At 39.0% G+C, this 25,692-nt stretch overlaps 1 protein-coding gene across 2 annotated transcripts in view; it reads right to left on the bottom strand.

Moving 5' to 3' along the window:
- MAPRE2 (microtubule associated protein RP/EB family member 2) overlaps nucleotides 1–25,692 on the bottom strand; it is a 111,449-nt gene that overhangs the window by 70,458 nt on the left and 15,299 nt on the right. For both annotated transcript variants that reach the window (XM_048507513.1, XM_048507515.1), the window contains exon 2: nucleotides 12,405–12,466. The gene's annotated coding sequence lies outside the window, so the exon portion shown is untranslated. The remainder of the gene's footprint in view (nucleotides 1–12,404; nucleotides 12,467–25,692) is intronic.

The following is a 25,692-nucleotide window of genomic DNA, read 5'->3' as shown; positions in this document are numbered from 1 at the left end:
TTGCAATTTACTGTTATTGTTTTTGCCACCTTGTGCATTTATAAAAACAGCAGTCCCAGGGACCTTAAATACCAAGTTTATTCCAGTATTATTCTTGGATAAATTGTCATGTCTTTAAGGTGTCTCTGGACTATGATTTTGCTGCTATAGATTACTATAATTAACCATCTGGAATAATCAGCTTGTACAAAGGAATGTTTAATAAACGTATTAAAGTACATCAAACAATTGAAGAGAACAAGATATTTTTGAAACAGTAAAAGTAACCTGACCAGGCTAACCCAATCTTATCAATGTTGGAAGCTAAACAGGGTTGGTCCTGGTTAGTATTTGGATGAGGGATCACCAAGGAAGTTCAGGGTCATGACATAGAATCAGGCAGTTGCAAACCATCTCTGAACATCTCTTGTCTTGAAAATGCTGCAGGGTCACCATAAGTCAGTTGTAACTTGATAGCAAATAGAAAGAGAGACAACCCTTCCTTAAGCTTTATCAAAGGCTGATACAGAATTGAAAATACATACCAGAAACTGGTCTGTTTATACAAGACTGCCCTTTCCCTACTCCTAGTAGGCAATCCTATATGCTGAGTCAACTGTGACAAGGATAGGTTTAGTAGCAATAATAGATATCCACTGACCTATAGTTGGACATAAACCTCTATATGTAGAACAGGAAATTATTGCATGTCTGAGAGTAAAATTAGTTCTAAAAAAACAGGAAAATCCTGCTCTTCTAGACGAGTACTTTTTTCCGAATTCTAATACAAAACTGGTACAGATGTAATGGCTAACTATGATTTACATCAGTAAGTGTGTTCAAATTTGAATTGGCTAAGACACTTTGAATCAAAAGCAAATCAAAGCGAGAATAAACAGGCCAATCAAGAAGACTGGCTTCGGGTGATACTGAAAAGATTTGTGATGTTCAAAGGGAACATGTGGGTTTTCCAAATGAGGATGCTGTGGGTATTTTCACTTGAGCTTCACAGATTTTAAGGTCTATACTATTATGCTCAAAACACAGATGTTCGGATTTTTTTTTAAAAAAATAGCATTTAATATTCTAATATTTAGTGTAAAATAATTCATTTATGCACCACCTTTCTCCTCAGTGGGGACCCAAAGTAGCCTCCTGAGATCTCTCAATGTTAATACAAATATTGCTTGACATCTCCGGTTTACAGCCAAATTTAAATTTAGCATTTGCAATATCTCAACAGTAAAGCCAGAAATTAATTCTCTTCTAGAACAGAATAATAAGATACTACTTTCCCTACACACTTCCTGTATCTACACAGCAAACTATTATTTTAAGATATGGTACTGTCATTTCCTGATACTCTTTTATGTTTTTTAAAGGTCCTGACATCAGTGTAGAACAAAAAAGTAACTTCCTTTGAAAACAGAATCAAGCCCCCTCTTTAAGCTGCTGATTTGGCTAGTATGGTCAGCAGCATCATGGGGGTGTGGGGGATGGAATCGAAGGAACCATGAAGAGGAAAAGAGGGGGGTGGAAATTAGAGATGAAACTGAGCTATTCTTTTTATCAGTATTCTCCCAGTGCAATGCTGTGCAGTTACTTCAGGCGAATCCTATTGGTTTCAGTTGGTTTAGACTAGAGAAACGCTGCATAGGATTGTACTGTTAGCTACAAAAGTTTGAACAGACACAAAAGTTAATATGACCTGCTGGGAAAGATGAAGATTATGGTTTATACATCATAGGGTATCATGGGAAAATAGAATTAAGTATACAAAAGTAAAAAAATTGTATTTCATTTTCTTAAGACACACAAAAAAGATGCATTCCTCTTAGTTTTCCATTCTATTTACAACTCATGAATAAGCCAACCAAACTTCTAAATTGTAGTGATTCATCTTCATGTTAAGTAGCATTCTGTGCATGCAGCTCTGTCTTCTGTCAGCAGGTGAAGACTTTTGTTTCATCTGCTGTTCCCTCAATGATTCCTTGATTATGTATTTTAGTTAAGATTTTAACTGGCCCTATGGTATACTTCTATAATATTGTGTTTTCAATTGTTAGTTGCCTTGATGGACCTGATTAGGCACCTGATTTAATAATATAACTAAATAACTAAGTAGAAAAACAGAACCATTACATCCCTGTTCCAAAACACGTTACTCTTAAGAGCACTGCTCCAAAATGCTTTACATTGGAGTACTATATAACAGTTGTTTCCAATCTTTTTGATTTGGGGGCCTACAAGTCCTAATGAACTTGGTATAGTGACTTAGCCTGGGCTGGCTCAGGGATTTTTTTTTTTTTGGTAACCTAGACAAACTATGATCTTGCAATAATCTAGTTTAACATTCCATTATCACAGTGGCTAAGCAGATGTTTTTGAAAAACAACCAACATCACACAAAGTGTATAGCTGCCCCTACTATAAACCTGAAGCAAGTGGCATTCCAATGTATGCAGCCTTTCCATAGGGAGGTAACTTTGCAGCCTGTAACTACCCTCTCCTTCTCCATTACTGCCTCTAATCCCCCCTAGGAGTCTACTAACTCCAGTAACAGTCAGGACACATTTTACTTGCTTAATATATGCAGTAAAGGAAAAAAAACCCAACTAATATATAGAAGACACAGTTTTCAGCAATGGAAAGGACAGGGATGGCCATAATCCACTGGCCTGCAATCCACTTTCAGAAAATGTGCGACTCAGCCACAATTAGAAACAGTGCTGTATAATACCATTACCCTGAACAACTGGGTATAACAAGATGCATTCTCTGTGGCTGCTCAAAACAACTACAGCAGTTTTCCTCTAAAGAACTCAGTCAGTAGATGTTTTAGAAGCACCACAAGAATGTATAATGCAGACTGCTTTCATGAGTCTGGATAAAAGTCTATGGATGGGGAAGGGCATTGGCATTATGCTTACATTCTAGAATGTTTTTAGGGAAACAGATTGTAACTAATCATTAGACCCTGGGATGGGGTGGGCAATAAATCTCAAGACAACAGAGGAAGAATACAACAGAAGAGGGAGCACAAAGAAACAAGCGAGCTGGGGGTGAATAGAACAGGCACTGAATTCAGCACAGTAGCAACAGCTGTTCATCTTCAAATACACTCATCTGCAGCACACAAGCCAGCAGATTTTTAAAAATCCAAAGTAAACAATTTATGGCAAATTACAAAAATTATAATCATGATCATTTGACCAAACTTAAAATAAATTATCACTCTCCCTTAACTCCATGACAGCTAGCATGCATTTTAATCCTGCATGGTTATTGCTGATCTTGTTGTATGTCATTCTAACCATGAGAGACATTGGACACAATGTACAGACCACTGGATGAACTGATATTGATCATGCTGTTGCCAGGGTGGCTTTGGCACACACAATGCCATGGTGAAAGCTGATCTGCCAGTAGGACTGTCCTTCACTTAGAAGTTATGAAAACCAGCCTTCTAATATGAAGTTAATCACAACATACTCAGAAGATTCTGAACAAATTTACTTTGGGACCATGGATATCCAATTCTTGCTTATATTATAGATGAAGAGCTTGAATTTTACATCTGCTTATGAAACTGACATACAGAGAAGCCTCCAATTACCCACAATATAAATATGTGAACCAAAAAAAAGGGGGAGAACACATGCAACATTTTCAGAGGTGTAAGGTGGCTGTGGAAACCTGGTTCAGCTTTGAAGGGAAAACCATGCATATCATCCTAGGTTCTCTGGAGGAAGACCAAGACAAAAGTGACAAAGCACAATGGGGAAAAGTAGTTTGGGATTGCAAAGGCAACAGCAATGCAGCTGTAAATGAACTCTACCCAGACACGGGCAAATGTGCCCCACTCCTCTGTGAGGTGGACAATCACTCCACACTATGTCAAAGAGAGAAAACATCTTACCATGTCATGCCTCTGAAGATGCCAGCCATAGATGCGAGCAAAATGTTAGGAGCAAAAATTCCCAGACCAGGGCCACAACAGCTGATTTGGGAACCCTCATGTTGTAAGATCTGATGTGGGGCAACTTGAGGAGAAACTCTTCTCTTCTCTTTCAGAATAGTAAGTTAAACTTTTTTGAGCATTATTTTAAAATTATATTCTTACAGCAGGTCATGCTGATCTTAAGACTCTTCAATCAAACATAGTTGGAGACCAGAGGCGGAATCAAGTCAGCTTTCTTCTCCTTATTAAAGCTTCCATCACACATTGTATTGTTCTTAGGAGTTCCACAATCCCAAGCAAAGACTTTTGTGTAGTCAAAAGGAACCCTTTGCCCACTTATCACTTGTGGAAAAGCTGTATTTCAACCTATGGTACTGCAACTGCATTCGACCAGTTACTGAGCAAGTATTGTACTTAAGATATGACTGTGGGAAAATATGTTGCAAATGTTTCAATTGTTGCAGACTGCAAGACATCCGTCAGGTGTCTAGCCTGGAAGTACAGCAAAGGAGTCATGCATGCCACAATTCTAAATAGAGCTGTACCCTGATACTACAATGGACTTAGAAGTAAGTGCTTTGGATGTCACTGCAAAAGGACAATCCTAAAAAAAAATTCTAAGTCTAGTCAATGAGCTTATAAGCATCCAATTCTTTTTAATATTGCTGTTTAAGAAATCCTACATCCTTATTTGGCCCTGGGGGATGGAGTCTGAGGGCTTTTCTGAACAGGTTGTTTACTATCTATCCTGCTGGCAAATGCTATTTTTTTTCCCATGGACTTACACATGTTTTTTCCCCCTTGGGTACTAGAAACGTTTCCAGTTAATGTTTTCTCTGTTGTTCCCACAAACATTTTTATTGTGTTTTGCCTGGTCCATTTCCAAGCTAGCTGCTCCTAAGCATATAATCATAATGATTGTTTATTTCTCTGCCCCACCAAATCCCTGGCCCTCATTCACACGTGTAGCCACCCAAACTCCCCCACAGCTATTTTCTCCTCTCCCCCTCCCCCATTTTCAGGGTAGATTAGATCAGCAGTTCCAAAATTAACATTCAGGTAGAGATACAAAGAGACTGGGTGGATCACACCAGCTCTGTCAATTTCACATAGAGCTCCCAAAGTTAATGTTCAGGCAAACACGCAAAGAGTCTGAGTGGATCCGTCCAACTTTGTCAATTTCACAAAGAACATTCTCTTTCCTTGAAGCAGTCCATTCTCCCTGTCATAAATTTTCCCTTTCCTTTAGTCAACCATTTTCCCCCTTCCCTTCCTCCATTTCCCCCTTTGTAGTTTTTTTAAAATTTTCAAAGTGAGACTATTGACAGAGTGGTGGTACAAATGGAGGAGTGAGTCCTAAGTTAACACTGCAGAAGTAAGAGGCTAGGCTCATGAAGAACTCCTGGTGTTTCACCCATTATCCTCACTCTGTACACTTTTTTAAAAAACAAAGACTGGATCTCTGGGGTTTTTAGGGAGGATACAGTTGTGTGTAATGGTGAATCATGCCTCTGTTTGTGGTACAAAATGGTGGATCAAACAATTTTGAGGGCAAACTTTCCAAACTGAAAAGGGCTGAAGGGAATGAACTGAATATACTCGTAACTGAGACATTCTCCAACACATGGTAAAAATGGTGCTCAGCTAAAAGTGCACATCAGAGAATCTTGTGGAAGAATGGGGGCAGTTTTTCAAAAAGAGAGCTATAATTTCAGTGACCAATCAAGGCAGACTAAGCTAGGTCACATGACATGGATGCATCAGCAATAACACACTAAGTCACATAATATCTAGAGTGCCTGTGGGAAAAAAAGAAAAAAATTAGGGTAATCATTTCCCATATTGTGGCTAATGGGATCCCCACCACCCCTGTGAGAGAATTGCTGCCTATATGGACAAGATGAAACCGACTAAATTGAACAAAAACAATTATTGGAAAGAAGCCATGAGGAAAAAATTCATGGAACACAACTAGGTCAAAATATGGGGTATATGCAGCATGAGGAAAAGGTCTGAATCCTTTTAAGGATTCCAATTCAGCAAATCCATGCTAAAATGACCCTTAGAAGTTCTTTAGATGAAGAATGGTGACTTTCAGCTTTGAAGTCTGAAATGTTCTACAACTGGTTTCTGAATATTGTGATTTTTAATGGCAGATTTGTGTCCATTTATTCTTTTGAATAAGGAATGACCTCATATAAGTGGTTTATTTCTAATGATGTGTGATTTCAAATTTTAATTATTTTTATTCTGCTTTCCCATTAAGGAAAAGCTAAACTATGTGTTGGTTTCTTATGGTGCAAGACAGCGGTTCCCAACCTTTTTTCACTTGCCTTCTCCTTGACAACCCATTTCCCTAAAATTGTATCCCCAAATTAGCAAATCTGTTATGCCATTTTTTCACATACCCCCAAATGCTATGGTGCATACCCCTGGAGGTACACATACCCCAGGTTGGGAGCCACTGGTGTAGGAGAAAACTAATGATATTTACATTTTTTGTTGTATGTGCTGTGTTATATACTTCATATTCTTAAAATGGCAAACCTTAAAACTGAGAACAAATATTTAATCCCTTTCCCCCAAATTTCATTTTCATTATTTATACAAACTGTACTTGTCTTTTCTCATCTCTGTGGTGGTGGTGGGGGAATAGAAAGACCACTTGCCATTTGAAAAGGAAAATAGTGAGTATACTTTAAATAGTGATATCTGCTTGCAACATTGAAAAGCAACCTTCTGACTTGTCGAAGGCTTTCACGGCCGGCATCACTGGGGTGCTGTGTGGTTTCTGGGCTATATGGCCGTGTTCTAGCAGCATTCTCTCCTGACGTTTCACCTGCATCTGTGGCTGGCATCTTCAGAGGATCTGATAGTTGGAAAGGAAAGCAAGTGGAGTATATATACCTGTGAGTAAAGGTCAATAGGTGAGGGCATCTGAATAGGAGTGACCTGGCAAGTGAGTAACAATGAAGTGTAGAATGTGAGTAACAAAAGAGATAGCAAGGTCAATAGGTGAGGCATCTAAATAGAAGTAGTCTGGCCTTTGTTCCCTTTGATTATCTGTAGTCATCCTGTGCCTGTGTGGAGCTGATTAGTCACTGTCTTGACTCTAGTGTTTTTCAAAACTGGCAGCCAAATTCTGTTCATTTTCATGGTTTCTTCCTTTATGTTGAAATTGTCCATGTGATTGTGGATTTCAATGGCTTCTCTGTGTAGTCCAGGTTGGTTTATTATGTGTTCTGCTATTGATGATTTTTCTGGCTGAAATAGTCTGCAGCTCCTTTCATGGGTTCCACTGACCACAAAGGTAAACTGATGAAGAAGCATAACCTACAAACAATCTACAGACCCACTAAGAAAATTCAACAAATGCTACGTTCAGCAAAGGATAGGAAAGATGCTCTAGCTAGTGCAGGAGTCTACTGCATACCATGTAGCTGTGGACAAGTCTACATAGGAACCACCAAACGCAGCGCTCAGACACGAATCAAAGAACACGAAAGGAACGACAGACTATTTCAGCCAGAAAAATCAGCAATAGCAGAATGCATAATAAACCAACCTGGACACAGAATATTATTTGAAAACACAGAAATTCTGAACCACTCTGACAACCACTATGTCAGACTACACAGAGAAGCCACTGAAATCCACAAGCACATGGACAATTTCAACAGAAAGGAAGAAACCATGAAAATGAACAAAATTTGGCTGCCAGTTTTGAAAAACATTAGAGTCAAGACAGTGACTGATCAGCTCCACACAGGCACAGGATGACTACAGATAATCAAAGGGAACAAAGGCCAGACTACTTCAGACTATTCAGATGCCTCACCTATTGACCTTGCTATCTCCTTTGTTACTCACATGCTACACTTCATTGTTACTCATTTGCCAGACCACTCCTATTAAGATGCCCTCACCCATTGACCTTTACTCACAGGTATATATACTCCACTTGCTTTCCTTTCCAACTATCAGATCCTCTGAAGATGCCAGCCACAGATGCAGGCGAAACGTCAGGAGAGAATGCTGCTAGAAGACGGCCATACAGCCCAGAAACCACACAGCACCCCAACCTTCTGACTCTTAATTATAACCATTCGCTTAAATTAAATGCACTGAGATAAAATAGCTAGCTTCTCAGGGAGCAATTGCTTCTCCAGGGAGCAATTGCTTTTCAGGGAGCAATAATTTTTGTTTGTTAACAGATCTCTATAACGTTTATTAAATAGTACAGCTAAAAAGCTTATACAAATTAGACTTTTTGAAAAGAAGCTTGAACCAGCTTTTTATTGTCAAAACAGAGTATCTTCCCATTATCTCAATGATCCATTTGCACAAGTGAGCTTCCATGCTCACTTTATGTGTATAATATCTGCATTATGATGTAAATGTGGGCTCCATAAAATGGCTGGATAAGTCTTTTGATGTGGATGCAAGCATTTCTTCCCATCCAACAGTTACAGATGTATACAACAGGATCTGGATTTAGTCCTTAGCAAAGACATTATATCAGAGGAAAAAGCAAAGAGAAAATACAAAATTAACTGTGCCTTTCTAAGCAGAGTGATATCTTTCTAAGTCCATTAAAAGTCAACGCATTTAGATGGCTGTAATTGCTTAGGATGGTACTGTGAATGTATTAAGCACTCTAGAAAAGAGTAAAATAAAACACAACTGTCTGTATAGTTTTATATTATATTACAACATGTGTATACCAGATAGTGCTGTTTCTAAAACTGGGATTTCTGATTAGTCACTTACTCTAATTCCCAGAGGATACTTTCTGGTTATAGAGCAGTGGGAAAAAGTCATGCAGAAATTCAGATCATTTTAAAACAATGCCATAAAAGGGCACTGAACCTATTTTATTTCTAAATTAAGTAAGCAGCTTAGAGTCATAAACAAACATTCTATGTATGTTAACAACCCCCTCAAGTACTCGTTCCCACATTTGATTAAAGTAGATAATAGATTTCAACCTGGCTAATAATTGTATTGTGCAATTACTTTTAGGGGAAAAGTGAAGCCAGAAATTTCATAATGTACAATGGGAATGGTAGGTCAAGCCTTGAACAGTACTAGTGAAACCTAGCCCATGCAGCAAGCAATTCTTCATTGAGTCCTTAATACACTGATTCAAGCCAGTCACACATAAATCAGATCGATATCATACTGAAGTGAGCAAGAGTTAGTCTGAACTGAAATCAGTGGAACTTAAACAGTATAGTATGAATTTTGTCTTGGGATTATTTTTCATTTCAGCACATTAACTAAACTCGTTCTGCAAGATCAGTTTCATATGACAGTGAGAGGCCATGGATGTGGGTAACCATTTCTACTACAGTCAATACAACACAGTTGCTTTCAGAGGAAACTTGAGTGTCCCTATTCAGTTGAACAGCCAGGGTCAACGGAATTAAGCAAATTTATATTCATAGCATGCAATCTCCCAGGTACACAAAGTTGGAAACGAGCTGTGAATAGCTCTTCGATCAAAAAGTGTGAAGACACTCTGAGGGATTTAAACTTTGAAATCACACCATTGCTGATTTATACAATCCACAATATGTTGGGTTGTCTCCTTTGCCTCCTGAAGCACTGAAGTAGTGGGAGATGTACAGTTTAAGGAAACTGAGTACCCATGAATTGAAGGAGATTAGTGAAATCTGTAGAGAACCATAAGGCATTATGCAGAAAAAAGTCACAGACTCCTTAATCTATTCAGGGAAAAAGTTTTATGTAGTTTTCTACTAGGTAAGATAAAGCAGTATTCAAACCATTAAAGCTTCTCATATTATTTTTTACATGTAAAAAAATCTATCCCTAGTGTTAGAAAAATACAATACAGATTTAGTGGTTTTTTTTATTGCATCTTAATTTGCATTTCTATTATTTTGGCTGTCTTCACATACTACTTTATAGGAAATATGATTTCATACAACCCTTGTTAAGTCAGTAGCAGCAAAGTCAGAAACCATACTCTCAGCACCCACTTGGTGGTTCTAAATCCAGCTAGGATCACACAAATGGAAGCTTTCCACCTCTGGATATGCATAAGAGTATGGAGCTACAAAGTTCCACTCTACAGATTCCTACAAGAACATATTTCATCATAAATAACTGCAGTTCATTTGTTAAAATATGGCAGAGTGAATATGACAGTAGTTTGAAGGATTGTATTTAGGGCTGGGAACTTCACTTCACTGAGTGGTTGCTGTTCCATAAACGGAGCAAGGTGGCTCAGTTGGGTGGCTGATAGGACAGTGGTTGCTTTTGAGGCAACACCACAAAAACTGTGTGACAAGTGTTGTGGAGCAGCCTGGAGGGCAAACACACTGAGAGACATAGCCTCAATAGTCAGAGTGGTTCTAGACCTCTCAAGAGCCATGAACCTTGTTGAACTTCTTGTGTTTGCTTCAAAGGGGGAGGGACCTTGGGGGCAGCCAATGAGGATGGTTCAGTCACCACTTCAGACTGTGCAGGATATGAGTCAGCAGAAGAAGGACAACAATGATGAGTGAGCCTGACAATCCCCCTTCCCTCCCAATCTGAGGTGACAGGAACAGCCATTAAGCCAAATGGTAGAGTCTGGAGCTTCCCTCAAGTCATTTGCTGTCAATCTGAAAAGTGGCTTTAAAACTTACTACATTATATGATAAAATGGTAAGATTTCAGCATCACAAGTAGATGTATATGTGCAGTCCAGTATACCTGTCAAATTCTGCAAAATGTAGCTGCACAAGAAATATAGCACAGAAATATAGCTACAACTCAAATAAAAATTCGGTTAACAATTTCCTGAAAAACAAAAATCTGCTTCCTAATAAAAACAACGAAACCTTGTACTGAAAAATCTATGCTAGCATTTATGAAGTATGTTTTAATATCTCGGATAATAATTTTATCAAGAAAAATTGAACAGACAATAGAATATTACAGAGAATTATCTGGGAAACCGTCTTGTTATGCTAAGAACAACTAATCCAGGAAACATCATTTCCAAGATTGGTTCTCAATACAGTTCTAAGTAGGCTATTGTAAGGACTGCTGTCTCCAGTGATAATGTAACTTTCACTCCACTTGTAAGCTGCAGCATTGCCAATTTTGCTGCCCTAATAAATGGAGTCAAGTTCTACAGGGACAATACACAATTTTTTTACTCTCACAGCCTGCTAAATTTGACAAAACATGTTTCCCTGGAGTATTCAGGGCATTTAATTCAGAGTATGAATGCAAACAGTGACTTTTCTCAAAAAACACCTACCCTGACAAATGCTTTTGCATTAATCCTCCAACCTGTAAGAGGACTTAAAAATAAAATAAAACCTGTTGCATAATGCAAATATGAATTTCAGAACCACACAGCATGGTAGAATTCTCTCTATACCTATCTTAAAGAAAGTGTATTAATTTAAAGTAGGGGAGATTGTTGAAATGGTTCATCCTGCAACAAACATCTCTTTTGTTTACATTTTCAAAAGGCTTTCTAAACATTGCCACCTTGTGGATATATTGTTAAATCTTAATCTTGGAGTGTTGTGTGTTTTCCAGGCTGTATGAACATGTTCTAGTAGATCTAGTAGATCCGATCCTCTGAAGATGCCAGCCACAGATGCAGGCAAAATGTCAGGAGAAAATGCTACTAGAACATGGCCATACAGCCCAGAAACCGCACAACACTCCAGTGATTCCAGCCATGAAAGTCTTCGACAATAAATCTTAATCTTCCTTAACAGTTATGTTTGACTACAAATTTCCTAAGAGAAGAAAAATAAAATTTAAAACCAACAGAAAAGGCTTGTTAGTCTGAATTGAAAGTAAACTGCAAAATGCATACAGTACTGGTAGATCTCTCTTTTCTTCAGCTTATTCCAGGGAAAAGAAAGAAGCATGTGAAACAGGTACTAATGTTTGAAATTCTTTTAAACAGAGGGAGTGGAAAATAGGTTAGGTGAAGCTAAGAAATGAGAGCAGTCTTGATGTAATGTAGAAACATCTGCCCCCCTTTTTTATTTATAGAGTTTCCCAATTCTTGAAACTGTTTCATCTCAAAATTCATGAACAAAGGCTAACCAGGGGAGGATCCTGTGCAACAGCCATTACAGAAAATAACTCTGTCACGGACAGTGGATGTCGCCCAGTTTGGAATCTATTGTTCGTGATGGTAAAAGGCATAAAATATCTGATGGTTGTTTGTTATGATGACAGCTGTCTGGTACATTCATATATTCAGGCAATAAACAATTAGGCAAATGGCACTATGTGAACTCCCCAACTATATCTTGTTAGGTCTAATGGCTTGCAAATGAGTATATATAGTCTTCAAGGGCTGATCAAAGACAGTTTTAGTTCTAGTGTATGATTTGCTCTGCGTTGCAGTAGACACATTAATTTCCTATACAGTCTTAAGTATATTCTTAATCTACTTTAGCAATGGAATAGATATAGGACTTACTTTGTTCATTCACACACTTTCCTTGATAGCTGGAATGGAGTATATCTTGCAGCAATTAGGTACTAGAAAAAAGAATATCGAAAATCTAGGTCAGTGCACAAACCATGAAAACAACATAGCAAATAATAAATTGTTTGTGTCTTTACATAGATACTTAGCTATAAAGTTACCACACTAGGTTTAAAAAAGTAAAAGAACAGGAACACTTTATTATAGTACCATAACTCAGGAAAATGTGTTATCTAACTGATACATATCCACAAAATATTCATTTCCAATATTATGGAAAGTCTGCAGTCTTTAAAAGGAGATCATATTCAGATTTTCAAGCCCTGTTTTTCACTGCTTCTTCATTATAATGAACAGGCCCTTGGGAAATGAATATGATGCAATCTTTACACAATATAGTTTACATAGATAATAGAAATCCCCCTAGGACATACAAGGGTGTCTGTCCAATTGTTACATCATGTGGCTTAAACAAAGTGTTATTTCCCCCGCCCCCCAAAAAAACCCTTCTCAGAGATGTTTTCACCAAAGTCAAGATGTTTTTACTCGTTAACAAAAAAAATACTGATTAATTTCATAAGCATAAAAAGGCTACAAATACTAAATCAATTAAATTCACATAAATCTGTTTAAGATTCCTGAGCCCACAGACTAGGGCAGGGGTACAAATATAAATCAAACAGAAAAACCCAGAATTGCTTCAATCCCAAAATGTAGGTAATATATTTTGGGGCAGGACTTGATAGCAAGCATTAAGGCCAACTGATGAGATTCATCCATCCCTTTTGACTGGCCTAGAAGGGTTGACAATAGGGTTGCCAGTGCAGCCTTGGTAAATTCTGGGAGATTTTGAAAGTGGTGCCTGAGAACAGTGACATTTCGGGAGAACGTGGTTTCACTCAAGCTCCAGATTCATTTTCATGTTTTGTTGTTTTCAAACTACATTCTGACCCAAAGTAAAATATAACTGTGCAATTATATTATAATCTTAATAGAGATAAAGATGAGTAAAGTTCACACAGGAAAAGCCAGAAAACAAATGTTTGAGAATGGTAGAGATAATATTGAAGCCATGAGTAAACACAAAAACAGCCTAGAGTAAGCATTTATCTTACACACTTCATTTATATCCCCATCCTTTTACAAAGCACACAGGACAGGAAAAGGCCCTCACATCCCTCCCCCCTTGCCCCACCAGTCAGGTCTCGGCAGCCAGAGCAGGCTGTTTTTTCAGCTGGCTACCTGCTGAAATAAAGTAAGTGGGTGGGGGGGGCTCAGCGGGGACCGGGACTTCATGGGGGAGGCACCCCACACACCCCTGGCCCACCACGCCCCCCTACTCAGGGGGCGGGCCCTGGGTGCCACTTTGCCCCATGTACCATTTCACCCCCCGACGCCCCTACACAAGCCCCACCCTCCCCAGGCTCAAACCACAAATCTCCAGGAATTTCTCAACTCAGAGATGGCAATCCTATCTGAGACTCACAGCTGAAAATGTCCTCTGCCACAGGACCGCCAATCTAACTCAATTTAAGGCCAGTATCAGTAGAATCTTATAGCATTTAAGGTATGATTAGGCATATATGGTATAATGGCAAAAGCCCCTGCCACTGTTAGTAACATAACCCAGCACTCTGTGTGGGTAAACTCATACCACTTTTAAAAAGAAAAATAGAGTTTTATTGAGAAATTTAGAAAGGTGGTTAAAAAGAGACAGAATTACAGCTTGGCAATAAAAGGTATACAGAAAATAACAAAGCTATCTCACTGTATATTCGCTGAAGTTCTACACAGCGTAGTTGTTCTTGAAGCTGTAGGTTACAAAGTTCTCTCTGACAGCAACACTGGGTTGCGGGGGGGGGGGTATAAAAAGGGAATGCTTAGCTGTTACATGATGTTTTATGGAAAACACTGGCCATAGTTTGGTGACCTGGGACTGCCCTGACTGAATCTTTCTGGCTTGAACAAATTGTCCCCTCCCAACCAGAATGGCTAGTTCACCCTTCCCAGCTGGAAGCTTCTTCAGCTGTGGTGAATGTTCTTAATAAAAATCAGCCTGGGAAAGTATCCTTGTTACCAAGCAACACCATGCACCTGGCCGAATTTGCAATTAGTTGGACCCAAAAGATTCTCTTAAGATGGATATTTTCTTGACATGCGGTTGAATGAGTTTGTTACATTATCCTGTTCCAAAGCTACCACCAGCACTTTGAACTGGGCCTAGAGACAGATGTACAGCAAGTACAATTCATATAAAACTGGGGTCATGTAGAATTCTCATGAACATTCCAATTGCCAATTTTGCATTTGCTGAAGTTTCCAAAAACTTTTCAAAGGCTGACACACACATTACAGTAGTCTAACCAAGACATTACCAAGACGTGTAACTGAGATTTAACATTTCCAGGAACAAACAACTGAGACAAGCCTACATTGGATAAAGACACTTGGCTGCTTCAGCTTCCTGCTTTCCAAAAAGCAGGACAGGATCCAAGAGTACCTTCAGATTGCAAACCTGTTCCTTATGTAAGACCCCTGTATTCTCCTCAGCTGAGACATCCCAATTTGATCCCCAATCTCCTCTGGTTTTAAAAGGCACCCCTTGAAAGCCTAAGTGCAATAAGTATCCCCAGGATAAGTTTCAGAGAGTGCATCTGGCCTGCCATATCCAGAACACATTCCATCACTAAAACATTTGCATACCCCTAGCTCCAAGACATGCCCCCTCCTGTTCTCACCTCTGCTTTGTATCTCTTTATTGATGGGGGCAGCAGTCTTCCCATCTGGGGAGGGTTTTAAATTTGGGTCTTGCTGGGCGCCTTTGACTTTTAAATTTTGTATTAATTGCTGTTTTTAAAAGAGATTTAGTAATATATTTGTATTGAAATTTATTTGTTTAGCTTTGATTTGTTGTTTAGCTGTATTATGATTTAATTTTGTTGTACATTGCCCAGAGCCCTTCGGGGATAGGGCGGTATACAAAACCAAACAATAAATAAATAAATAAATTATATTCCCTGCTGGATGGGTTGTTTCATCAAAACAATATAGGCCATTCCCAGCTAACAGTGTTTCTGCCTTGTCTGGATTAAACTTCAGTTTATTCTCCCACATTCAGCCCTTCCCCACCCCCAGACACTGATTTAGTGCTGAAAATCACAAAAATTGAGCTGAAAACTTATAAAATCTACGCCAAAACAAGAAATATTTATTTTATACTGTATACAATGAAGTTAGTTAAAAACACATGGCCTGAATTTCAGACTACACCTTTAAATATTAACGGAACATATCCCAAACACTGTTGATACAATTATGCCAGTGACCAACAAAGGATCATATACAAATAATGTTTCCATATATGATCACTGAGGAAGGTTGAACACGCCAAAATATGAATAGTCCTTTGTTGATCACTGACATAATTGAATCAACAACAGTATTTAGGATATGCACAATTTCCACTGATTTTTAAAGGTGTAACCTGAAACTCGGACCTTGAGTTTTTAATTAACTTTATTATAAAATAAATATGCTTATTTTTGTATAATTTTATACGTTTTCAGCTCAACCTATGTCGTTTTCTGTATTGTCTTGGTTGGGTTCTTCTTTTTGCCTTCTTGATATTAGATTGTTCTAGTGCCATGGCAGCAATGGGGACATCTGGGGCGGCTTGTCCTGGGCGCCGCCATTGCCGTCAACTGTTGGGGGCGTGGACATTTCGGGGCGTTTCGGTGGCAGGGCAGGAGGAGGCGCACGGGTAGCTTATGCCCTGGGTGCAGTTCCCCCTCCCTTTGTCACTGCTCCCAACTACCCATTCTGGAAACTATCAGGTAGGAAGGATTGGAACCCCCATAAGGCAGTATCCCCCTCAGACCCATCCCAAAAAGATACCACAGTCACTGGCATTGAAGGCCACTCAGAGGCCTAAAAGCATGAACAGAGATTAATTTGCTGCATCAGGTGCCTAGCAAAGATCAGACAGTATAACTGATGCATTTCCCATTCCACTGCCAGCAGAGGCGGAGTGAGGGAAACTCCGCCCGGGGTGCATGCCCTGCGTCCCTGCTGCAGCAGCGCCTGCCCCATCACGCAACGCCCCCACCACACCCCCTCCGTGGCTCTGCCCAGGGCGTCGCCCCCACCCTGCCCCATTGGCACTACACCTCTGACTGCCAGTCTGAACGGGGTCTAAAGCAATTTCATCTAAAAATTCCTTAAGATTTTTTTTCTCTGTGGAGACACAAGGCAATTTCCACTTGTAAAATGATAAATATAAGAATTTCAGTCCACTTTAAAGCTAAGTCCCTCATCTTAAAGGCACAGGAGTTGAAAGAGTGAGAGCACACAAAAAACATTTTTTTGTACTTGAGCAGATGTATTCGCCTTTCCAGTCAAACAGTATGTGATGGGGAAAATGGTACTTCGTAATGAACAAGCAAATCCACAATGCAACAATGTTTAAGAATTAGTAATTTAGTAAGCATTCACAAAAGACATATAAAGACACAAAAGACATACCCCCTTCGGGGGTAGGGCAGTCTAATAAATTGAATAATAATAATAATAACAACAACAACAACAACAGTAACAGCAGCAACAACAATAATAATAAAATAGCGTATGAAGAATAGTACGGTAAAAACGGTACATTGCTGTGCAAGATTTCACACACCAACACTGCTGTCTATGGACTGTGTACCGCTTAGACCTCTTTTCAGAAAACACACTATCAGATGTGTGGTAAGGGAATCAGCATACCCTTGTGCCTAGAGCTTACAAAGACAGCCCTATAAAAAGCAGCAATGTTACCACCTGGCATCAGTACAAACATAAAAGCAGTATTGCCTTGTGATCCATCAGGCATCTGGCACTGTACTGCATGTCAGTGATTAAATGTACCAAGATGTAATATCTATATGCTCCTTTATTTTGTGTGACCAGGTACATTCTTGCTTCTTATAAACAACTTGACTTTCCAAGGTACTGGTGATCTTTGAAGCTCTTGAATGGTGACATCTGGAAATGCACTGAGTGGACTGAAAGTGTCATTCTCCCATTTTCCTGTGCTCACCATTTCTGTTTGCTTCAATACATAATTTGACTGATTCTAAATGGAAACTGTCAGTTTTCCTCAAACTCCTACTCAAGTACTGAGACCTCGCCAGCACTCTTTCCCCAACACTTACACACTTGACAGAAAGGTGTAAATTTAAACTTCTGGGACACTTCAAGCGCTAAAAACTAGTGCAATGATTAATAGTCATAACAAGAAATGCTGAAAAGAGGAGAGCTCCATAAACCTCCATTTACAAAAATCAAGAGATGTACCAGTTCACAAAACTGGACCTTGCTTTCATGTTTGCTTCAGGGGCAACAAGTCAATGTTAGAACAAGTCAAGAACTTTCAGAATTTGGACCTAAATTATCATCATTCAGACTCCTGTCCCATGCATAGACAATTAGCCCTGAAGAAAGCCAGTACTGGCCTAATTTCTACCTTTCACTTTCACTCCACCATAGGAGGTCATTGTTCTCCCCACCTTGAATGTGTTTAATATAAAGGTGACAGCAAATTGTTATATGCCGCAGCAGTTTTGATTAATGGACTATCTCAGGAGATCGATAGTCTCCAGGCTAGACTCTTAAGGGTGATTCTGAAAGTTCCTAATTGTGTATTTAATGCAGTTCTTCTATTAGAAACAGGAGAACGTCCCCTGACCAATAAGGGCCTGCAGCCCTAAGAATTTCACTCAAGATTAAGATCTTTGCCCAAGGTCCAGGTTTATTAGGATTCCTAGCCCAACTCTTTTGGGGTATGATTTAGCTATTCAATCACTAGAGCAGAGTCTAGGGGATATTATATTACCAGATCTTTTGTTTTGTTCCCACACAGTTTATTCCCTGGCTTGCTTTCATATACAGAACCCTATCGTTGTACTAATTGCTTAAAGACCCTGTCTGTTCCTCATCAACTCAGTCCTGTGTCCATTTTCTGCTAGAAGCTAAAAGTGGCAGGATTACATTGGAGTTAGCAAAATTTTTGGCGGAGGTATTTAGATTGAAAAGCCAGAGAACCTTGGATGTTGATTCTTAGTGTAAATAGTTTTGTATTAATAGTTTGTCTCCAGTGCAAGTTTATAAAATTTATTTGCTGTTCAGCTATTTGACCAGCATTATATTTTATGATTTGTACATGGTTATTTTAATTGTACAGGTCAGTAGACCATAATGAATTTATTATTAACAAGTTAACATGTTAGAATGATTACAAACATGTCACCTCCAAGCTGCTTTTCTCTTAATGTGTAGGATCTTCACGAAGGGTGAATTCTCACAATGTAAAAAGTGTGAAGAGGCCACTTGTAGTGGACATCCTGACTTAACAAAACATGTTATATACCTTACTAAATCAAGATTTTACATTAAAATAAATTCCATGCCAATCCAAATTACCTATGTTTGTTAGTTTAACCATTAAAACATTGAGCAGAAACTTTCATCAGCAAAATAGGAAACTATTCACTGCAGAAAACAGATTTTTAGGGAATTTTAGCACCACGCTACTCATGCACTTTAGTGGACACTCTTTCTAAAGACCTTAATCTTCAGTGCCATGGATGCTGCTTTTCATCTCTCACTGAGCTTGACAAGCATTCATCCTAACCACTATCCGCTGAGCCTTCTCATCTTCAATTGATTTCATGGTAAGTTAAGTGCTTGCAGTACCTAACATGACCAAGATCTATATAGAATTCACTCAAGGCTATGGGAATCACAGTCATACTATCTAAACACAGTTCCAAAGCTTTCATGAGTAAGTGATGATATCAACAGGAATATGAAGCCTTTGAAATATCAGATAATGCACCATAAATCAGAACCATAGCGGGAAGGAAACACAGTAAGCAGAACAAGTATTTTACCTAGTGGTTTTGATATTACAGGAGACAGTCTTTTGTAACTATATCAGGTGTGTGCAGAGCCTTCAGTGATTTTCATATTACAATACTGGCTTAAAGAAGTTACTCCTTAGTCTATTGGAACATCACTGAATAAATCCTTCACAATATATTTGCTATCAAATATCTTGTGCCAACACCCTTAAATGTGTTTTAGCCACAAGAAAGTCAGTTCAGGGACAATTCAAAGTCACAAGGACTCAGAGATTGTTTAACTGAACGCAACGCTAATTTCCTGGAATATCAGTATGGAAGAATCCTGCCCTCAAATCCTTTTACCTTAACTAGTGCACAGTCCAAGTGGTTCAAGAATCCATCGAAATGCGTATGTCTTTTTAAAAATCACAACGCTTTCTCTGAAGCTCCATTCAAGTGTGCTTATTTCTTTCGGGACAGAAATCAATGCCATTTTTCTAGAGAACCTGCTCAATGTGTTTTATTTTTTTAATATAACATGAACACACATATTCAGGCAAACAACTTCATGGAAAAACAGGAAGATACAATAGCTGTATATATAGGAACAACCACGTCTATGATGGCAGCTGTAATTCAATGTGGATGGAGAGGGACTACTGATTTAAATGATACATTTCTGTTTTCACTATTATTCTGCTGTAAAGAACAGGAGAGATACTTGAAGGCAGCTAATTTGGAAATGGTGACAGTTTTTAGAAATGTATGTTCTCCATCTGGTTTCAAGACACAGAAAACAAAACAAAAAATACAGGTAAAAAAATATAAAAGCAAGCATTTTATGAAAACACTGCCAATCCCAGCAATTGCAGTGTTAACAGATCTTCTCCATCATGAAGCCTGTAAATGCACTTAGTGGGAAGGGAGGAGAATGCCTCAACAGATTCCTATTTTAAGAAGTGTGCTACTGTCAATAATTAATCTCAGATTTAAACCAATAAACGGATCTGGGAGTCTTAGTAGATCAGAAGTGAAATTTGAGTCAACAGAGTGATGTGCCAGTTAATGAATCAATAGGAATATAGTATAGATCAAGGACTATAGATCAAGGGACATAATAGTACCACTCTATTCTGCATTGGTCACACCTCACCTGTAATACTGTGTCCAATTCTGGGCACCACAATTCAAAAGGGATATTGACAAGTTGGAGTATGTCCAGAGTAGGGTGACCAAAATGGTAAAAGGTTTGGAATCGATGCCTTATGAAGAGAGACTATGTTTGCTGAGTGTGTTTTGTCTGGAGGAGAGAAGGTTAAGGGGTGACATGATAGCCATGTTTAAATATTTGAAGGGATGCCATGTTGAAGAGGGAGCAAGCTTGTTTTCTGCTGCTCCAGAGACTGGGGCAAGGAGTAATGGATTCAAACTACAAGAAAACAGATTCCACCTAAACATTAGGAAGAACTTCCTGATGGTAAGGGCTGTTAGACTGTGGAATACACTGCCTCAGAGGGTAGTAGAATCTCTTTCTTTAGAGGTTTTTAAACAGTGGCTAGATGGCCATTTGTTGGGAGTTCTTTGATTGTGTGTTCCTGCATGGCAGGAGGTTGGACTGGATGGCACTTGTGGTCTCTTCCAACTCTATGATTCTATGAACAATTTTGTTGTAGCTAAGATAGCCAGACCTATTTTACAGATAAGAACCTGCTCTTGACAGTTTGCCCACTGATTTTTACCAGCTCTAAACTGAAGATTACCACTAAACCCAACACATTTACTTATATACCAGTACAGTAGAAATACAGTAAGGAATTGTAACTATTTTAATAACTTTTCTATATTTGAAATAATGGTATTCAACAGGTATTAGAATGCTGCCACCCACAAGGAATGGACTGCTTTCTAATAAGTCATATCCTTTCAAGCAGAAGTAATATGAGCCCTAATTTGGCCAAACATTTCTGGACTCCAAGAGTCATCAGTGTTTTAGCTTTTGTCATTTTGCAACTTTATCATAGAAGACTTACCTCGAAAACCCTAATATGAGACAATCACAGAAGAATACTATCTTTTTTACCACATTTATTTGCTGGTGGAAGGCTGCTGTTCTAAGGTATCAAATTCAACAAGCCCCTGGAATAGCAGGTTCATTAAACTTTAGAATGCAGATTTATGAGAGATCTGCAGTTTGCCATGTCATTGAAAATTCATGCAAATTTTAAGTGTATGATAAAAAACTGACTAGATAAGGAAATTTGGCTCAAACACAGGCCTGAAATAAAGTACTGGGCTCTCAGCCAGAGATTATCACTTTCAAAGCTACTGAAATGTCGACATTTAAGAGTACAAGTCATGCATATCAACTATCACAGCCAGTTACACAGACTGGTATCCAGTGGAAATAACTGTCAATGTCCAATTTAAAAGAATTACAAACAGAACAGTGGTTCAGTTATGGTGAACGTAAACTGAAATGAACATTCATTTTATTTCCACAATAAAGCCAATAAAGATGTTTTATCACACAAATTCAGTAAACCTAAGTACAAGAGACTATTGCAACCTACCACTTTGCCACCATAAGTTAAATGTGAATTGACAAGTTTAAAAAAAGTTATTTTTAATAATTGGGAATTGGGAATTATTTTTTTTAAAATAGGGATGTACCTTTTCAGGGAAAAAAATAGACCTATGTTCAGATGTAAATCCCAATATTTCAATGTGGCTTACACATGCACAGGATTGCAGCCTGACTATAGAAACTTATCTGAAAATGTTTGGAATTATTCTTTGCCTCTAGAAGCAAGTATAAAATAATATATGTCATTTTTTTGGGCTCAGGCCAATCTTTTTAAAAGAAATGATAAGGTCTTGGAACATGAGATTAACATGCAAGCTAGGAATGTCTTTTTTCTCCATTCAGTCTAACCTTTTTAGCTAGTTTTATTTTACGTGAGAATGCAGTTAAGATGCTGCACCAGTAGCACCTTTTCCCTGCTAGATTTGCAAAGATCTATAAACAGCACATGGTAACTGCTGCCATTATTGGGGGGGGGGGGGGACACTGACTGTATTCACGTGTGGTGGAAGTGTGAAAGGGCACAAAGCTCTTGGTCTAGGACCAGGATTATGCTTTCTAGGAACATTCAATATGAAGTAGAGCTTTGTCTGGAATTGTTTTTGTTAAACTGTGTTAAATTTTTTCCTAAGAAATTTTGGACTCTTATTCTTTACATAATTAATCCTGTGAGAATTGAATCTGAAAGGTTTGGAAGAAGAAAACTCTAACCAAAGACGATTTATTGAGAAAATCATATATTTTTATTTACTTGTTAAGCTATCTGAACTGTTAAAAACAGAGATTAATGTTGGATTGAAATAGAATAGAGGGTGATTATTAATCAGATGGAACAGTTGTTCTAATGTATTCTAGCCATTATAATTTAATAAAAAAACCTCTAAAATTATCTGAACATTTTCTGGTGTTATATCCAAGTAGTTGACCTGCTTAACAGAATTCTATCATCCATCCATCTATCTAACATTTGACAGTTGTCTGGAATGCCTTCAGAGGAGCAATTAGGAGATTATATATTTGCTTACAATAATTGCAAATGAAATGGCTTACCACCTATCACATTAAGTCACGTCATCCTTTCACATATTTAAACTTAATGACAGGGTTTTCCTTCCTGAAATGTTAGTAATTCCAGCCCTTACTCTGAGGCCCTCATCTACTAACAAGCTTTTCTTTTACTAATACAACTTTTATAAACATATTTCAGGTGGTGATGGGGTTTGGTAAATTGGCTGTGGTTAAAAAAACAGATAAAGACTGTATGCTAAAGGGAAAGGGAAATGATGAATGTCTGTATTTTCAAAAATTATAAATGAAGTAATTCTCACCCCCATTCATTTTCCTTAGGTAAAAATTTGAAATATGGAATGTCAAGTAAAAATACAGAAAACTCTTTTAACATCAGAAAGTTCTAGAACAGCAGCAAGTTTTCTCTGTATTTACAACATATTTCATATCTTTAGGTGTGCTGAGAAATGCGCTCAACTTTGGGCTACATGACACTATGGAGAGTTTTGGGCCTTCAACCCCCACCTTCATTTGAAGAAGTTTCTCAGTTAGTACAAGGACAGGAAACAGGAAAGACATTAATTGCTTTCAATAACCCACATCCCATTGATGGCTCCCTGAAGCATCTGGTTATGCAGCCTTGGTTATGTAAATAGTCCTAGCCAGCAATCAAAGAACTATCTCACTCCCTGGCAGGAGTGTGACACCTAGAAAGTGACAAAGACTTAAGGATGTTAAATGCTAGATGGTTTTTCAACTTGGAAAGGACAGGAAGAGAAGGACTGTGCCACAGGGGGTGGGCAAACAGAGAAGGGGGGGGTACACATTTTGGATGATTTTATCTGGGGATAATTTGGAAGAAGTAGTCCATCTTGATTACTGTGAGTGTTGTTATTATTATGCAGAGCCAATAAAGGCCAAATAGGCAAGACAAGGAACCAAGGTAATATATGACTTGAAAAGCAAAGAGCCTATCCTAGAACAGAAGCAGCCTAGACTCTTTTCAAGAGTAAAAAGCCTATCCTATAACAGGATATGTTTAGTCAAAGAACACAATGTTCTTTATAACCTTATTTGGTCTGTTTCTGTGCATGATAAGTGTGTGGACATTTCTTCTTTAATATTATTTTGAATGCTTGAAGCTTGTTGTTTGTAACTATGAAAAACCCCATTTGAACATATTATGAATAGGGCACCGGGAAAAGTAGGTGATTGATCAATAGATTGCTATATTTCAAGAGCACACAGGTGCGGTGAAGGCTAGTCAGAGCGAAAGCAGGAGGTGTGGGAATTAGGTGGAGCAACATAAATGCAGTGCTGGGAATGCTGATCTTCTTAGCAGGAAATACTTGAATCAACCAGCTGGAGGCACCATAGGCACCCAGAGAAAAGTGAGAAACCCTTTTGGGAGTTGCATGGGCTCAGGTGAGTAGAGCCAGCTGGGCAGTGGCCCAGAAAAACCACAGAAAGCCCAATCAAAAGGGGGGAAGTAGAGAGGAGGTCGGGGATGGTGCTGCTACTGCGCTGCCTCCCTGGGTGCCAGGGAGAATGCCTCCCCGGGTGCTGGGGAGAATGAGACATTTCTTCCCCCCCCCCCCCAGAAAGCCCATAGTGGAAAATGATTTGTGCCAGCTTTTTTTGGTGGTATAAGTCTGTGCTGCTGGAGGGGGACATTCCCATATCAAAAGTCATTTGGCTCTACTTTAGTTGGCTCCACCTCTGAGAACACCCATGGAACAACCCCCCTCAATGCCAATGGAGGCTGTTCCTGTGGAGGCTCACTGCCTCAGGGCCAAACTTCCAAGTTTAACCACTGTGGTGGTAAATTCCTCTATGCCAGTGTCTGTGCATAACGGGGCAGAACAAGTGACATGGAGACTGACACAACCCTTTTGCCATTTCCTATATGGTTCCCCCCCCCCTTGCCCCAGATTGCACACTAAATGTCTCAGCCTTTTAGAGGTCCCAAAGCAGAATGTTGCTCACAGGTCTGAGTGTTTTCTGACAATGCAAAACATTTTTATTCTTTTGCAAGTCTACAAACAAGATTCCTATTTTTATCTTCTTTTCATGCTTAGATGTGATGCAAAAAGGCCAGAGTATGATGTAAACTGAGCAACTATGCTAGGAAGGGAGGTGTGTAAAGTGCCCAGAGCTACATACCTACCTTCACCATCCTTTCCCCAAATATAGCGACCATGGAAAGTAAAGGCTCATTGATTGTGTTGTAACCTGGCAAGACATAATTCATCTCAGCTGAAGGTGATAGTATGAGCTAAGCAGAGCTGCAGGTACAAGGCTGTGTTTCAAAAACCCACACAAAGATACAGCTATCTTCCTTCCATTCATGGCACAGAATTTGACCTATAGGGAAAATTGCTAAAGCATTCAGAGAGAAAAGTTAGAATTCCCTTGCAGTCTTCCCTTAGCTTTCGAATGTATGCTGAGGTTCTTGCTAGTTGTTAATATTAACTTAAAATGTAAACTGTAGGGGTGCGTTAGCGAACCCAGTAGAGCTTCAGAAAGTGCACAGGAATGCCTGCGCCATCTGTCCCCTCCTGGGCTCACACGTACGCACATCACGAGATCTCCCAGACACCCAGGTCACAAGATACCTGAATGTGGATTCGACCCAGACAGGAACGTTTCTCCCTGCACGTACGCAGCCCTTCACTGAGTCATGAATTGCGCAACTTTCTCCCGCTCTCCCGCCTTCCCAAAACCCTTAATAAAGGTGCCAGGGACCCCAGCTTGGCAGACTAGCCAGACTAGCTAGATCAGCCACTGGCTTCTCTCCACCGGCCTCCTCATA

The sequence above is a fragment of the Sphaerodactylus townsendi genome, linkage group LG09 (assembly GCF_021028975.2).
Source record: "Sphaerodactylus townsendi isolate TG3544 linkage group LG09, MPM_Stown_v2.3, whole genome shotgun sequence".
Classification (NCBI taxonomy): Eukaryota; Metazoa; Chordata; class Lepidosauria; order Squamata; family Sphaerodactylidae; genus Sphaerodactylus; species Sphaerodactylus townsendi.
Note: the sequence above shows the minus strand (reverse complement) of the source record. Positions and strands in the feature narration are given on the sequence as shown.